General features: G+C 38.7%; 1 pseudogene; it reads left to right on the top strand.

Moving 5' to 3' along the window:
* Positions 1 to 13880: 13880 nt before the first annotated feature.
* LOC112678723 (60S ribosomal protein L32-like) lies at positions 13881 to 14330 on the top strand (annotated as a pseudogene).
* The last annotated feature ends 2831 nt before the right edge of the window (positions 14331 to 17161 follow it).

Genomic DNA, 17161 nt, shown 5'->3' with positions numbered 1-17161 from the left:
ATGGTCCCGGAGTCCCAGGATCGACTCCCACATCGGGCTCCCTGCATGGACCCTGCTTCTCCCTCTGCCCGTGTCCCTGCTTCTCTCTCTGTGTGTGTGTCTTTCATGAATAAATAAATAAAATCTTTAAAAAAATGGAAGAATAGAAAAAATGCTGAGATTGTTTTGGACTTCTGGAAAATGATAAGGAAAGCAGTGAGAATTTTATCACATTTGAAAGACCACTCTTGCAAAACTGCCAACTTTGTAGAATTTTCATGAACTAGTTTATATAAAACCAGAGGCTGAGATGTTTTGGGAATACACTTAGGTATCAGTCAGATATCACATAAAAATTTATATCTCACTTTAAAATTTATCATCGCTTGACAAAACTTGTTTAATAAATGGACTTTCTTTATAAACCTGGTGCCATGTTTCTCAAAGTGACACTGAGAAACTTCCAATTCCTTAGGAATGTATTTAGATTCATGTTTTTGTGATTAAATGTAGGAGTGGTAGGTTGAACAAAGGACTTCACTGAGTCTTTAAGGAGCTAGTGAACATTACATATCTCCCTTGGGGGGTTATAGTACTGTTTTTGTCTTACAGTATTCTGATAGATTGTTTTTTTTTGTCATGTGAAACACAATTTGGGAAATACCCATCTAGTTTACTCTTGGTCATATTCCCACTGGATCAGACCCCATAATAATCTTTTTTCTAAGTCCTTAACTATTCACATTCCATTAGTGACATGATGTCTCTTAGTTCTCAATACTATAGTATCACCAATTTCTCAAACAAGGAACCAAGAAATTATATATTTGATTGTTTTTTTTATTCTACTTTCCCAACCAACTGCCAAGTCCTACTGCATTTTCTTCCCAGAATTTCACAAATATTTCTCACTTTTCATTTTTCTGAATTTACATCCTCATGAGGGGGCTTTGGTCAACACACGCCCGGGCTGTCTCAGCACCTTCAACAGGTCGAACTTCTCTCCAAGGAAAGTTTTTATTACTAATAAAGGTGTCACTCCTTTATCAATGATACACATGAGAATGTGTATCATTCTCATCAAATGTGCAACTAAAAAGTACACATGAATCAAGAACTATTTATTAACTAAAGGAGAGGCCAGTAAAATGTTAACATTGGTTCAAATGGGAACTTGAGTTACAGAGATTTATATTCTCTGTTAGATAAAATTAATTTGCATTAGTATAAATGTGAATAATTTGCACTGCTGCTAACTGGAATCATTTGCATCAATTGCTACATGCTTTCTGTTACCCCTATAGGGTTGTAGAATAACCTAGTCAATAGAAGGTCAATCACAGATGCACACTCCCATAGAATCAAATAATTCCCAGAATGTTCACTAGAACATGCCCAGTCTCTACCAAGGGCATTCCCAGTAATCTTTTTGCCTATTTCTAAGTATTGGGTATTTTTTTTAGCAGTAAATAATTCTCCACTGACAGTATTTATTAAATCAGCATGCATGTCACTTTGTTTCTACAGTGGTGCCACATGGTTTGTGGCAGAAATAATGACTTCTAGAGAAGAATTTGTGTGGGGTTGGCTTGCCATGCCTAGCATAGTTCCCCTGGAGAAAGGAATTTTAAGGCTTTCCATAAGGACATGAGAGAAAACCTTTTCCTAGTTAAAACTATAAATAAATATCCATGTGGATATAACTAGTTAAGAATTTTAGCCTCTTAGAGGTGCCCCACTTCCCTTTCTCCATCCCTCCCAAGTACTGAGCTGCATCTATACTCCCCTGATAATTACTGCATTCTGCAAAAGTGAAAGAATATAGAGGTGGGTGTTCTTGAACGAGGCTGTGGTCTTGAATGATTCCTCTGTGTATGAGGATAGCTGATCATTTCAGAGATGAAACCCACATATTCAGGCTCTTTAATTGCCAAAATGGGTGTAAGTGACAGCATAATTCAGTTATAGTGTGAATACTTATTCAAATCAATCAAACAAATAAAAAAACCCCTATCAATTCATTGGATGCTTTATTCTCTTAGTGAAAGAGATCCTTTCAGAAAGCAAATAAACCTCTGGGAAGCTGGTTGTTGATGCATAAATCAGAACTTTAACCAGTGCCTCCTCAACTATCTGTGGTGAAAAACCACACATGATAGCCAATGTCGCACACCAAGATAATAGAAATGAATTTCTAGAAAATCAAAACAAAAAAATCACCACAAAGGCAAAAATATAAGTCCCAACTTTTAATTGGTAGGCTCAACACATATAAATTGCATTTCGGTAAATATAATCAGCATAACATAAGAAGGGAAAAAGTGTTTACAAAAAATGTTTATTGAATATGTCTATGTGAATGGATGATAATCACAAATAACGTTTTAAATCCCACATTCAGAAGTAAACTAAAAGTTGAATCAAATAGTCATTCCCACATATAAAATGCCCATACACAGGCTTTGAATGAACATAGTGCGTATCAATGGTAAAAGTTTCTTTTTTAAAAAAAGATTTTATTTATTTATTCATGAGAGACACAGAAAGAGAGGCAGAGACACAGGCAAAGGGAGAAGCAGGCTCCATGCAGGGAGCCCGATGTGGGACTTGATCCCTAGACCTGGGATCACGCCCTGAGCCAAAGGCTCAACCACTGAGCCACCCAGATGCCCCCAAGAGTTTCAATATGACAAATGAGTTTGCTTTTTGTGTGTTACTTTATCTAATGCAGGGTGATTGATAGCTCTGCTACACATAGGGGATGGTGGACGTCTAAACTGGTTTTATATTTTGCTTTAATAGCAGGATAGTAGAGATTATGGAGGTATATTACAAGAATGGTATAAAAGATTTTAAAGGAATTTCAGCAAACTGAGGATGTTAATTTTGGGGTAACATTTTATCATGATACAATTTAAAGGTTACAGAATAGTTGCAAAAATAATACAAGGAGCTCTTGTACATCCTTTACCGCTTTCGCTCTATCACAGATACTTGATATTTAAATTTTGAAATAACCTAGTGCAATGATTGAAATCAGGAACTTAACATTGATATGACACTATTATGTAATCCACAGTTCATATCTGGATTTTTCAGTTTTCCCTTTTGATTGTTCAAAGTGTGTGTGTGTGTGTGTGTGTGTGTGTGTGTGTGTGTGTTTTACCGCTCACGGTCCAGGGTCATGCACTTAGCTGACCCATATCTTTAGTCTCCTTTAATCTAGAACAGATCCTCAGATTTTCTTTGTCTTTTTTGAAGAACACAGGCCAGTTCATTTTAGAATATCTTCTTTCTTACGAAGTTTTTATCTGGTAGTTTTAGTGCTCATTGATGATTTTCTAGTGCCCCTGTTTCTTCTAGATTTATTAGCAGACATTCTCATATAAGGAAGATCTTTCCCTTCTCCTTTATTTCTTTGCTTATTAATCTATTCACTTGTTTATATCAAAAATGTACTCATGTATTTTTGTCTTTCAGTGGGTTATGTGATCCATTACTCATCTTACTTATTTTGATGCTGGAGTTGTCCCAGATTTTGCCAGGGCCTCTCCTGTCTTTTTTGACATGTTTCCATCATTCTTTGAGCAATTTCTTACTTTCTGAAGCAACAAGATGCTGTAGTCTTATCCCTGCCCCAGGGCTAGAGTCAGCCTTTTCTCCAAGGAAGCCCATTTTTATAAATTAAGATCTGGGAGCTGAGTGTGCTAATTGCTTCTGGCATGTGATTACTTCTGGGCCCTTTCAGGAGGCCAAAGTAGAATGGACACACACATTCCTGTACATATATATTCCTGTATTTCTTTCTGTACATATTAAAATTAATGCATTCACCCCCAAATCTCCAATTCCTATCCAAGGCCACGGCCTCGGCTTCCCTGCTTTCCATACTTAATAATTCTCCTTTCCATCTGCTAGCTGTCGGTTGTCATTGATTTCTAATTTAATTCCCTTCTTGTCAGGGAACATGCCGTGACAGATTTCAAACTTGAAATTTATTGAGACCTTTTATGAGCCAGCATAATGTCTGTTTTAGTCAATGTTCCAAGTGCCCTTGAAAATAATATGTATGATGTGGTCGTTGAATGTACTGTTCATAGATATTGATGAGGCCAAGTTGGTCAATAATGTTGTTCAGAGTATTGAAAGGTACAAACCTGATTATGGATCTAGCTTCTTTTTTCTTTAGCTCTGTCAGTTTTCCCTCACGTATTTTGAAGCTCTGGTAAACATTTGTTACCGTTATACCTTCCTGATGAATTGACCCTTTATCATTTTGAAATGTCTTTGTCTTTTCATTAGAATGTTTGGTCTATTTTCATTTAATGTAAGTATTGATATGATTGGATTTAGGTCTCTATATTAGCTATTTTCTATTTGTCTCCTGTGGTTTTTATTTTTCTCATCTTTTTTCCTAGCTTGCTTTTGGGTTCATTGAATATTTGTGGGTTTTGTGTTCCGTAGTCAGTGTTCTACTGTCTTTCAGTTTAACCTCTGTATTTTTAAGCTGGTTTCTCGAGGAATTACAATACACATTCTTATTTTATCATGGTCTACTTTGACGTAATGTTATGTCACTTTATGAAAATGAGAATTTTGTGACAGTACACTTTCATTTCCCCACCCATCTCCTTTTAGCTTTTGTATCATTAATATTTTGTCTACATGCATTAAAAACCCCATGATATGACTGCAAATGTATGAAATATTTTACATCCAAAGCTATTCATCGCAGCATTGTTTATAATAGTAAACCAACAAAAATAACCCAAGTCTCCATCGGTAAAAGGCTGGTTAAATAAAACTGGCATGTCACAAAATGGGATTCTATGAGGCCTTACAGGAGAGTGAGGAAGTTCTTTGTGTGTAAGTATGGCATGATCTCTAGGTCAAGGAAAAAAGTAAGGTGTAGAGCAATGCATGTAGTATACTACTTTTTTTTAATACTACTTTTTATATATAAAAGTGGAAAACCATAAATAGATATTTGTATTTGTGTAAAGAAATACTGGGGGGTTATGCAAATCTAATAAAGTGCGTCATTTATGTTAGGGTTGGGTATGAAGAAACAGGAAGCCATGAGATTCCTAATTATAGGTTCAATTTTTTTGGAAGCATTTGAATCTGTTAACTATGAAATTAATTTTAAAGCAAAATGAAAATATTTATATATTATGGTTAGCTGTAAAATAAGTACATCATTTATTTAAAAGTTCTGCTCATTCATAGTTGAATCAAAGGCTATGAGTCCAGGGAAAGATGGCCTTGTGCTGCTGAAACTAGGCGCCATGTAGCCTTCCACTTCCTTTTCACTTTATCACACTCACCACCTTTTATCTTTGACTTTAACTTTTGTATCCTGGCTTTTTATTCTCTCAGAAGAATATTTACTCAGGAAATGAATGTTACCAACTCTTGAAGAGGGATATATATTTCCTTTTAAAATCAATTGCTAGGTCTTTTATTCTCTGAAATCTTGAATGTTTTTTGAATAACTCATTCTCCCAAATGTTAGGTTAGCAAAAGAATATGTAATAACTACCGAGAAGCAAGTCTTATCTTATGAATATTTTTTAAATGGATTGTTGAGAAGACTGCTAGCTTGTATGTAAAGACTCCCCCCCCCCCCATCTCAGCCCTGCATCTGGCACTGTGAGCCCAGATTATAATGAGGTCTTAGCAAAGAATGGCTAAGCATGACCATGAAAGAAAAGACCTGGGCCACCAGTTAGAAACATGAAATGGGAAAAGATATTCACATTGTTGATAAAATATCTAAGAATAAGCTTGATCATGAATTTGTGAACACTATGCAAGGAGAAAATACAAAATACAAAACATTACTGAGACTATTTTCCTGAGAAGGAAAATAGACAATTAAAAATTGTCTCTAAAAAATTCCCTCTAAATTGATTAACGAATTTTGTGTAATGTTTCTCAAAATTCCAAAGGTATTATTGTGAACTTGGCAAATGATGCAAGGTTCATCCAGAAGAATAAGAATAAAAGATCTAGCACAATTTTAAAAAGTCCTAACACACAAGATGGATTAATAGGTAGGTATAGGGGTGCTTAGATAAGAATAAAGTGAACATACAACAGGTTAATTGTGCAGCGCACATGATGCCTATAGGATGTTTATGGACAATTGTTTCAACTGTTTTTGATGTTTGGAAAATTTCCAAGTAAAATGGGAAAATATATGCCACAGCTCCCTACTTTTATACATTGAGTCCAAATGCCTCTGCCTGGCTTTTAAAGCTCAGAATTTAAAAAGTTGTGCCATACCTGTCCAACTTTATTTCTACTGTTCCCTGTCAAGCCGTGCGCTATAAACCAAGCTGATTTCCTCAGTCTCCTTCACTTCTGCTGCGCTCATTTTCTCTTTCACGCTTTTATTCCTGCTGTTTCTCCTGCCTCAGATGCCCTAGTATCCCCTTTTCTTCTGAATCTTACCAGTCCTCCATTGAGGTCCTGCTGAATGCAGCCCTCACTCCGGTCCATATACATGGATCTCCTGCTATCCTTATGATTTAATGCAAACTCTATAGTGCCTTACATTGCTTGCTTTTAAGTTCTGGTCTGTTAGTCTGGTCATACGTCATCATGAATCCTGATACTTCTTTGTGCTACTCAGCATCTAGTATAGCACCGAGTAGTAGTAGGTGATCGACCAATGATTGCTAGATGGCTCATGGATGATCAACAACCATAGACATGAATTCAGTCTTTGAATGAATTAGCATCCTTTGCACTCTCAGGGACACAGTGCCTGCCATGGTTATGGCCTCTGGCCCATGGGAGATTTTTGATAACTTGGATAAATAAGTTTTTTAAAAAAACATATGTCTGCCCTTTCTCTATTTGAATGTCTGTTTTTCAATGCATTATGTCTACTGAACAGACTATGCTTCCTGTTGCCATATATTATACAAGCATAAACAAACAAATACATAAGCAAATAAGTAAATAAGCAAGCAATCTACACATTCACTGGGAAATTAGTACAATTTCAAAGTTGGAAGAACTGTTACCACTTGCATCTAGAACGGGTGCCTGCCTGGGGCTACTATAAAAGAAAGGCAGATTATGTATTCGTTTCCTATTACTTGCATAACAAATTATCACATATTTAGTGGCCTAAACAACACAAATTTATTATCTTCTCCTTTCTGGAGGTCAGACATCTACAGCGAGTCTTCCAGGGCTAAAATTAAGGTGTTGGAGCTGTGTTCATTCTGGAGACCCCAAGTAGCCTCAGATCTGGCATATTTGAGAACAGCAGGGAAGCCAGTGTGGCTGTGCAGAGCCAGGAGAGTTACAGAAGATGAGCTCAGAGAGATAAGATTGTATAGAACTTTCTGGGCTCCTAAAGGACTGGACCTTGTACTCTGCATGAAGTGGAGAGCTATTGGAGGGTTTTGAGCAGAACACTATTTTCAGAAGGATCCTTCTTTATTTTATTTTATTTTATTTTATTTTATTTATTATTTATTTTATTATTTATTTATTTATTCATTTTTTCAGAAGGATCCTTCTTACTGATATGCTGTGAATAGATTTTTATTTTATTTATTTTTTTAAATAATAAATCTATTTTTTATTGGTGTTCAATTTACCAACACACAGAATAACACCCAGTGCTCATCCCGTCAAGTGCCCCCCTCAGTGCCCGTCACCCATTCACCCCCACCCCCCACCCGCCTCCCCTTCCATCACCCCTAGTTCGTTTCCCAGAGTTAGGAGTCTTTATGTTCTGTCTCCCTTTCTGATATTTCCCACACATTTCTTCTCCCTTCCCTTATTGTAAATAGATTTTTAGAATGGGGTAAGAACAGAAGCCAGGAGACCAGGAAGGAAGCTACTGTAGTCATCCAGGTGAGAGATAATGGTGGTTTGGACCAAAGTGGTAACAGTGTGAGGTAAAGGATATCTATCTATCTATCTATCTATCTATCTATCTATCTATCTATATTTTTTTAAGATTTTATTTTTTCATGAGAGACACACAGAGAGAGGCAGAGACTTAGGTAGAGAAAAGCAGGCTCCCTGCAGGGAGCCTGATGTGGGACTCAATTCCAGGACTCAGGATCTGGATCTGAGCCAAAGGCAAGGCGCTCAACTATTGAGCCACCCAGGTGCCCCAAAGGATATGTTTTGAAGACTGAGCTAACAGGGTTTCCTGATGGAGAAGATATTAAATGTATTGAGAAAGAGGGAGAGAGAGAGAGAGAGAGAGAGAGAGAGAGAACAAGAACCTAAAAGGAAAAACAATTGAACTCTTCCTTTGAACTACTCTTGGAGCACAGGAAAGGGTGTGGAGCACGAATAACTTAACACCCAACTATTGTCAATGACATGAGCCTAAATGACCATGAAGGGAACCTTCTTATTTGACTGTGTGCTGCGGTATATTTGACATTTTTACAACAATAATATAGTTTTATGTTACTTGCATAATATTAAAAAATGTCACTGATGAGATTGACAGCTTTTGTCAAAGACACGTTTCCCTTCATTTAGGCAATGTGTACACAGTCTTAACATGACCTTTATCAGGTTAATTGAGACAAATATTTAGCATCACAGTTGGCAAGGACACTACAGAGTGTCATGGAACCATTTGATAAATATAGGATGATAAAAACACAATCAAGAATGAACAATTAGATTTGTTATTGACTCAGGAGATTGAGATACAAATACAATCGGGGTTAATAGGTGTACCATTGTGGATCACGGTAAATTTTTCGGAAGGGAGAAAAATTTACTGATTGAAAGAAAACAGTGATGAAACTATATTGTTGGAATGGTTGAGAGGAGACAGGTCCTTTTTGTCCCCCTACAGCTGTCCCATAGTGCCTCACTATGATGAATTCAGGATAGATCTCAACATTTTCCACACTGATAGGGAAGTACACTAATCAGACTTCACGTGGCCCTATAGATTCTTTCCCCCAGATTATCAAGTCTTTCCCCCGTACCACAGGGGCCTTTCTGATACTGAGTATATGTCTTGAAACATTACATATGCAAAAATAAATTGAATGCTTTATTTAAAAAAATTAAAACTTAGCTAAGTTTATGAGTCCATGCACACACACAAAGATGCTTTGGAGTTGTTCAGAGGGCTAAGTGCCATTGTGATAGGGCAGTGCTCCATAAACTTTAATGCACACAGCCATGTAAGGAGTTACTGTTTTGATTTCATTTATCAAGGTTTGAGATATTGTAGACATGAGGATTTCTAGGTATGTGTAATATGTGCACCTGAACACCATTTAAAAAAATAATGTGAATTGGAAGATTCCTAACTCCTAGAAAGTGTTCCTTGATCTTTTGGTTCCTTCTTCCTCATTCTGGAGGGTGATAGTCTTTAGTGTTCTAGACCCAAGCCATAAATGGGATTTCCTTCTGTCCCTCACGCTCTCTCCAAGTCTTGTTGACCTCCTTTCCTTTCTGATGCTGTGGATGCTTTAGGTCAGGACAAGCTCTTGGCTCTGATTTCATAGGGCCACAACCCTTTACCCAAAACCCTTGAGGCTAAATGTGTTGTTCATGAATTCAGATTGTTCTGATTTTAAACAGGAAATCTGGACCCTGAGCCACATATTCCATACCATCACCAGCAGGAGCTAGAATTGCTCCCCAGAATCATATCCTTTAATATTTCTGCAGCAAACATACAAATAGTCATGTCTAGTGGGATAACTAAAAATTATGCAGAGTCTCATATCAGGTCAGGGCAGGTTTTGTCATAAATGACTCTAGGTCAGGTCAGGTTTTAGTGCCACATCCATTATTAAGAATAATTTTTTTTTTTTTTTTTTTAGTTTTTAGAGCTTTTTGGCTTTGGAATTGAGGATAAAGGATTTTGGACTTAGAGTTAAAAGATGGTGTGCCTGTTACATAATAGTTCCAGGAAGGCTTGAGGCTGTAGTCATCCCATCTCTAATTTATTCTTCATATCAGCACATTTCAAATTTTGGGCTTCTCTAGCCTTGCTACTTAATTGCTTTAGATAAGGATCCAGCCCATATAGTTCAAACCATCAGCACTTTCACCTTCAACAGTGGGATCTGGCTGGAGCCCCAAATATCAAAGATGCAAATCTGGTTACATGGTATTTTTTCCCACTAATTCTGTCAATGGCTCCTGTCTGCCCACCAGAGAGATTCTTCACATGAGGAGTTTGCAGTTCAGGGTTCTCTATGGCCTGACCCCTACCTGCCCAGTTCCCCATCAGCTGCTGTTCCCCTCTCCCTCCTTCACTCTCAAGGTCAGACTTAACGGCCTACTCAATGTTCTCTCTTTTCCAACCTCTGAGCTCACCTGTGATTTAAATACTCTTCCCTTGGGTCAGCTCGGTGAGTTCACACTTGTTCATGATGCAATTCAAACATCTCCACACCAGTGAAAGCTTCTCAGCTCCGCCAAGGTAGAGTTTCTTGGTTTTTGTGTGTTGCCAACGTAGCTGGTGTATATATAAATATATACCAGCCCCATATTGATGGCGTTATTGCAGATATTATCCACCTGTCTGTATCTCCACTTAGGCTGCGGGCAATCCTGAAGGAAGAGACCATGACTCCATCATCTCTGTATTCCCAGCATCCAACTCAGGACCTGGTGCATTTTTAATAAATGTTATTTGAAGAAAAGAATAACTGGAGTATAGTCATACCTTTAGTTCAGTGTTTCTGAAAAGTGGTCCAAAGCCTTACTGTTACATAAATACCCAAGGTCTCTTAAAAAACTTCAGGTACTGGAGACCCTAAATGGCCCCAAAGAGAATTCCAGAAGGAGACTCTGAAATCTGAACTTTAAAACCAACTCACCAGGTATTTTGAAAGCTGAAAGCTGTTATTTTGGGGGACTTTGAGGCATATAGGATTTGTAGCAGAAAGGAACTGTTAGACTTCAGGTGATTTTCTTCTATTATCCACTTTATAGTTTTACCGCCTAGCCCTCGGCCATGGCAGCCGCACACCCGAACTGTTCTTTAGATCCCATTTCCTCCGTACGTCCCTCTTCAGCTCCTAATCTGTTTTGTAACAAGAAACCCTCCAAGAGTAATCAAGAGCATCTCCTCTTCTGATCCTCACAGCAATCCTCAGGTACATGGCACTTCATGTTTATGATGGTGTAGGGGATGACGGAATGTTGCTTATTACATTATAGACTGACTCTGCTTTGGGAGTGGGGGGCATTATCTATGGAATAAAGAGCAGACTTGTGTTGATGGCCTTGATAAAGGTTACTTCGGCTACTCAGAAGCCCTTTTCACTCATTTGTCTCTAGAACTCTATTCTGGAGAGCTGAGATTGCTGGACCGCGCGTGCCAAGAAAACGTCAGCCAGTAGTACAAGAGTTCCTCTCTTAGAACGGGATTGCTCTGCCCAGGGATGTCTTCACGAGAGTGGAATGAGGCTTTTTTTCTGCATGGGCAGGCAGGACTGATAGTCTATTATATCATCAAAGGGCAGACTTGAAAAAGGAAATGGAACTTTCCTTCATTCTTCCTTCTTATTGCTACTTAAATGATGACCCTTAAGAGCAAAAAAACCCCAAGTTACTTATTTTTCTAAATTAAAATAAATGTAGGCATGAGTTCCCCTCCCTGCACCATCCTCCCATCCCCTCACCCACCAAGGTTGGAGAAAAGCCCAGTTTGGTCACTATTGTCAGGGAGTCCTTTCTTTTACTTTGTAAGAATCCAAAGGTCATAGTCCAGAAACTTGGAGATGCTCATGGCTACGGCTGTGCTGAGGAGGGAGGGTGGGAAGCTTATGCCCTCCGTGCCTGCATCAGGCCTGGAGCTCTTTTGCCAAAGCATCTGCTTTTCTGTTCTCCGCCATTCAGCGGCAGCCTGAGAGAAACCTTACTAAGTCCCAGGGTCCTGGATGGGGTAGAGGGTAGATCTTGCTCACTTGTAGAAATACTCAACCTGTACTTTTCCAAGGCTCAGGGAAACCGTGATGCAGGCCATCACTCCCCACCTGCAGTTTAAAGCATGAGTTCCGTCTTCCATGCTTCTGAGAGACATGACCTTGGTGGTCATCTCCCCGGCCCCCTCATGGGAAGGAGCTTTCAGACCTTTAGAGACAGGTGGAAGTAGGGAAAGGAGGTGACTTCTTTTAAATCCATTCTAGTAAAAGAGCCCCTAACAATAGTTGATTGCATTTTTCCCTTGATAACTCACCTTATCATTATAAACACCAAGGGAAAGAACAAGACAGGGACAGATTAGATCGAGACACTTGCCAGATCTTGTGTGTGATTTTTGCCCGTGACTTGTTAGCTCTAGATGTCCCTTTGCCTTCATTTTTGTCTTCCTTTGTGTAGGAGACAGGCAGGTCCTCTTAACAAGGAGGGTCGTGTCTCTCCTCTCTAGCTAGTAATGTTAACGGTCATCATCTAGAATAGGTCCAGTGCTGTTCAAAGATCCATCTCTCATTCTTATCACTCCACAAGGTATTATCATCCCCATTTAACAGATGAGACTCACAGACATTAAGTATTTTTTCAAACAGCCAGTAAAGAGTAGAAACAGAATCCAAAGTAATGTCTACGTAACTCCGAAGCCCACGCCCTTTCTAACATTTTCCTAAATCTTATGCCATTAGACCTAAAATACAACCTCCCATAATGGCCTAACCATGAACTTTGAATTGGTGCAATATTCACTAATATAAAGCCTCCAAGCTCTCTGATGTAACTTCTTGTTATTGTGAGTCTAAGGAATATGGAATAATTCAAATAACTCTTGCTGCATTGCAGGGGAATATATTTCATTAGCTTATTTTTATTAACATCCTGTAGTTAATTCCCTCGTTTCTTCTGAGAGTTCTGGTTTACAGATAATTAAATCCATGCTCTTCTCTGCTCATCGGTATAAACTGGACATCCTACTGAGGGTTGCTGGCTACTCTTGTCATTCTGTGCCTTTCTTCTCCTACATATATCTTCATAACATCACGGGTCAGATGGTTGGAGGACTCTGTTTGCCCAATAACATAAATGTTTTCAACTCAGCTGCTAAATGATTTTCTCAACTGAGGCTTTGTAGATATTTCCTTCTGAATTGTCTAATTTTCTTTAGATTGTAACATGGCTATTTTAATCATAGCACACAGTGCTGCTTGTAGAGGTCATCAAATCACAGTTCCCAGGGCAAGTATTGGAAAAGCATCACTGCGTTTGGTTCATCTCCTGCCCATTGTATTTCCTGGATTTCATATGTAAGCTTCTGTATTATTTAGCAATGACTGTTTTGCAGATTGCCCCGTAAAAGAAAATTGGCTGGCTCGCTTTTTGATAACATTCTTTAAAATGTGACTATTCTGTTTTCTAGACCAGCTAGGTAACAGATAGGAAATTGGAAGTAGTTGTATTACCAGGGAAAAAATGTAAGGTGAGAAATGGGAGCGCTATTTGAAAGAGATGGCTTTCCTTATTAGACTCGTAAGTCAATAGATTCTTTACCTTCTCATATAAGGTGCTGATGAGACATAGTGCTGGACATTTCTTAACCCCTTGTGGGAAAATTCTTCTTCTGTCCAGGGATCTAGTGGGAGTTGGAGTATGCATTCTGCGCCAGTCCATACAGCTGATTGGATTGGGAAGAGCATCTGGCCATACTACAGTAGTGGACTAGAAGGGGGGCTCAGAACAAAGTCTCTGCCTAAATAGGGAGGATCTGGGCCAACTGGATCACCATCTTTTAGAAATCTGAACAGTGTAGCTAAGATCAAGTAACTAGTGGCAGGTGTAGAAGATGGAAGTCCATGCAGTAGAGAGAGGTCATAGTGGACCAAGAGGGAGGGTGTTACAAGTAAAGGGAAGCTAGTCTCTTCCTTGGTGCTGCCTGCGGAGGGGGCAGCCATCTATTGCTGGGCATCATGGCAGCCCTCAGACCTCTGGTGGAGCCCAAGATCATTAAAAAGAGGACCAAGAAATTCATCTGGCACCAGTCAGACCAATATGTCAAAATTAAGCACAACTGGCGGGAACCAGGCCTTGACAATAGGTATGGTACACAAAAGATTCAAGGGCCAGATCTTGATGCCCAGCATTGGTTATGGGAGCAACAAGAAAACAAAGCACATGCTGCCCAGTGGCTTCTGGAAGTTCCTAGTCCACAATGTCTAGGAGCTTGAAGTGCTGCTGATGTGAAACAAATCTCATCGTGCAGAGATTGCTCACAATGTATCCTCCAAGAACTGCAAAGCCATTGTGGAAAGAGCAGCCCAATTGGCCCCAGAGTCACCAATCCCAATGCCAGACTGCATAACGAAGAAAATGAATTGACAGCTTATGTGCGTGTCACATTTGTGTTAATAAAACCATAAAACTACCAAAAAAAAAAAAAAGTAAAGGGAAGTTAGAAGGAAGCCAAGTGGTAGACACAGGAAGAGTGAAAGAGGCATAGAGAGGAACAGGCTGAGAGAGAGTAGCTGGGTCCCATGGATGATTGAGTAGAAGAACTAGTGCTTGTGTAACCTCAGGCCCTAGAATTGGTGTGAACCTGGGCTTTTCTTTCTGGGCTTCTGTGAAGTCTTTTTGACATTTGTGATTGCTGCTTACTCATTCCTATGGGTCTACTGACAATAAACTAGGTTCTCTGAAGGAACTTGAGGTTTTTCAACTAACCAGTATGCCTAGTGCTCATTTTAAATAGCGTTTTTTTCTCAGTTTATATGCTTTCTTTTATTCATTCATGCAAGAAGTAGGAGGTAATATCAGAAATTTATTTTTGAGCATAATTCTACTGGTATGAAGGACATAGGGTTTATTCTTTTAGCTTTCATTAGGAGGAACTTAATGTTGGATACAATTTCTGGGCATGAAGGTGAGCCATGAGAAGAGATAGCAATCGGTGTATGGTGATTGTATCTTATAAGATCAGGGAAGATCCTTTAGGTAAGAATAATCATATTGATGATGAACTATACTTACAGGTTAAAATTATGTTTACTTAGCAATGTCTAATCTACTCGGCATTGTATGTTAGGATATTTAGGAGGAGCTGTCGCTTAAATAAGGTTAGAGTTCTGTTGAGCTTCTTTCTTTGATTTAACTTAGCCTGGGAGGTCTGGGACATGATGCAGGCATATTGGAGATGTGCTCTCATACTTCTAGGGTAGGGAGGAAACCAAGCAAGTGGCTGAGAATATGGCTGTTGATCCAAAATCGAGCTCCACCATTTACCATGTAAGAGTTTGGACAAGTCCCTTAATCTTTAGTTTCCTTATATACAGACTGTAGTGCTGATACCTTAAGGATTAAATGAAATGATATGTTAAAGGATGGAACATGATCGTTAGCATTCAACGGAGGGTTCAAATGAATTTTGAACATCACAACCCTGATGCTAGAATGTTATAGTTGTCATGTCTGTTGTGGTTATTGCTGATGCTGGACAGCATAGACCCCAAATGGCTAGCTGTTACCCAAGGACCAAATCTGGCCTGCTATCTGTTTTTGTAAATACGTTTTAATGGGAGACAGCCACATCTTCTCATTTGCTTGTTGTCTCTGTCAGCTTTCATGCTACCGCAGTAGAGCTGAATGGTTACGACAGACCCTATGGTTCACAAGACCTAAAATATATACTACTTGACTCTTTATAGACAATGTTTTCTGATCTTTGCCACAGTGGAAATAGGAAACAGTAAAAGCTTAACGGTCATAGAGATCTGAAATTGAATTCTGGTTCTGTTCCTTAGTTTAGGCAAATTGGACAAATTTCCCTTTGAGACACAGTTTGCTCGCTGGCTACGGTGACCTGCAGATATCATATTAATGTGTTCACATGTGAAGTCCCTTAGTACAAAATAGTTGTTCAATAAATAGTAGTGTCAGTGTCTTCCTTATATTCTTCCTTCTGCTTTACTTCCTACTGTAAAGAAGGTAGATTGGACGGTTCTGGGTTTAATTTCACTACTTCAAAAAAATATCAAAGCATTGTAATTTATGTTTATTTACACAGTATCATCTTCCTACAAGGAGATAGGTGTACTTTGCCTGAATTCTTAGAAGCAAGTAGGACAGGTAGCAATACAAGTTAATACTGAATTCAAATAAAAAAATATTCTTCTCCAAGGGGAAATAACTTGTCTTTCAAATTCACTGGCAAATTCAAATTTGTATTTCTTTTTTTTTAAAGATTAATTTGTTTATTTTTAGAGACTGTGTGTGAATGGGGGTGTAGGGGGGAGGAATAGAGGAAGAGGGAAAGGGGAGAACCTTTAATGGACTCCTTGCAGAGCCCAAGTCCGGGCTCCATCTCATGACCCTGAGATCATGACCTGAGTGGAAACCAAGAGTCAGATGCTTAACCAACTGAGCCCCCAGGCGTCCCTCCAATTTGTTTTGTTTTGTTATTTATTTATTTATTTATTTATTTATTTATTTATTTATTTATGATAGTCACAGAAAGAGAGAGAGAGAGAGGCAGAGACACAGGCAGAGGGAGAAGCAGGCTCCATGCACCGGGAGCCCGATGTGGGACTCGATCCCGGGTCTCCAGGATCGCGCCCTGGGCCAAAGGCAGGCGCCAAACCGCTGCACCACCCAGGGATCCCCATGTCCCTCCAATTTGTATTTCAAATTCAAATTCATTAAGCAAATCTTGTAAAGCAGAATGTTACATAAATGTACCTGTAGCTTCAAAGTTTTATTTATTGTGCTTAACATAAATTGAGATAACATGGTATTTGCATCATGACTATTATAATTCTAAGGTTGACAAGATGTATTTTTTTTGAGTGGTGCTAGTTGGTCAGGCCTATCTGGTGGACAGATGGAGGAGCAAATGTGAGTCAGAGCTTCCACATTCTGTAGACAAGTACAGGGACGAATTTATCAAAGGCAAGTTCTCTGGTGAACTGAAGGCTGAGAATAGCGTGACATTTTCATGCAAATCACTCTTCTTGCTCTTCAGTCTTGAATATGTTTAGTTGAATTAAATTTGTCATACTCATAATCACTCATGAATAACTAACATTTCCTATTTCCTGCTAATTCAGAAAAAGACCCGCCATCTCATTTTTAGAAATTAAATACTTATAGATATTTCTCATTTTCAGTATGTCAGAGAGACAAATTATTAAATATATATATGCTGAGCAAATTAGTTTTGAATTTGCTTTTTTTTTGAAATTTTTTCCTTTTGAGACAA

This window comes from Canis lupus, chromosome 22, assembly GCF_003254725.2.
Source record: "Canis lupus dingo isolate Sandy chromosome 22, ASM325472v2, whole genome shotgun sequence".
NCBI classification, from domain to species: domain Eukaryota; kingdom Metazoa; phylum Chordata; class Mammalia; order Carnivora; family Canidae; genus Canis; species Canis lupus.
The sequence above is the reverse complement of the archived record's forward strand: the minus strand, read 5'-3'. Positions and strand labels throughout refer to the sequence as shown.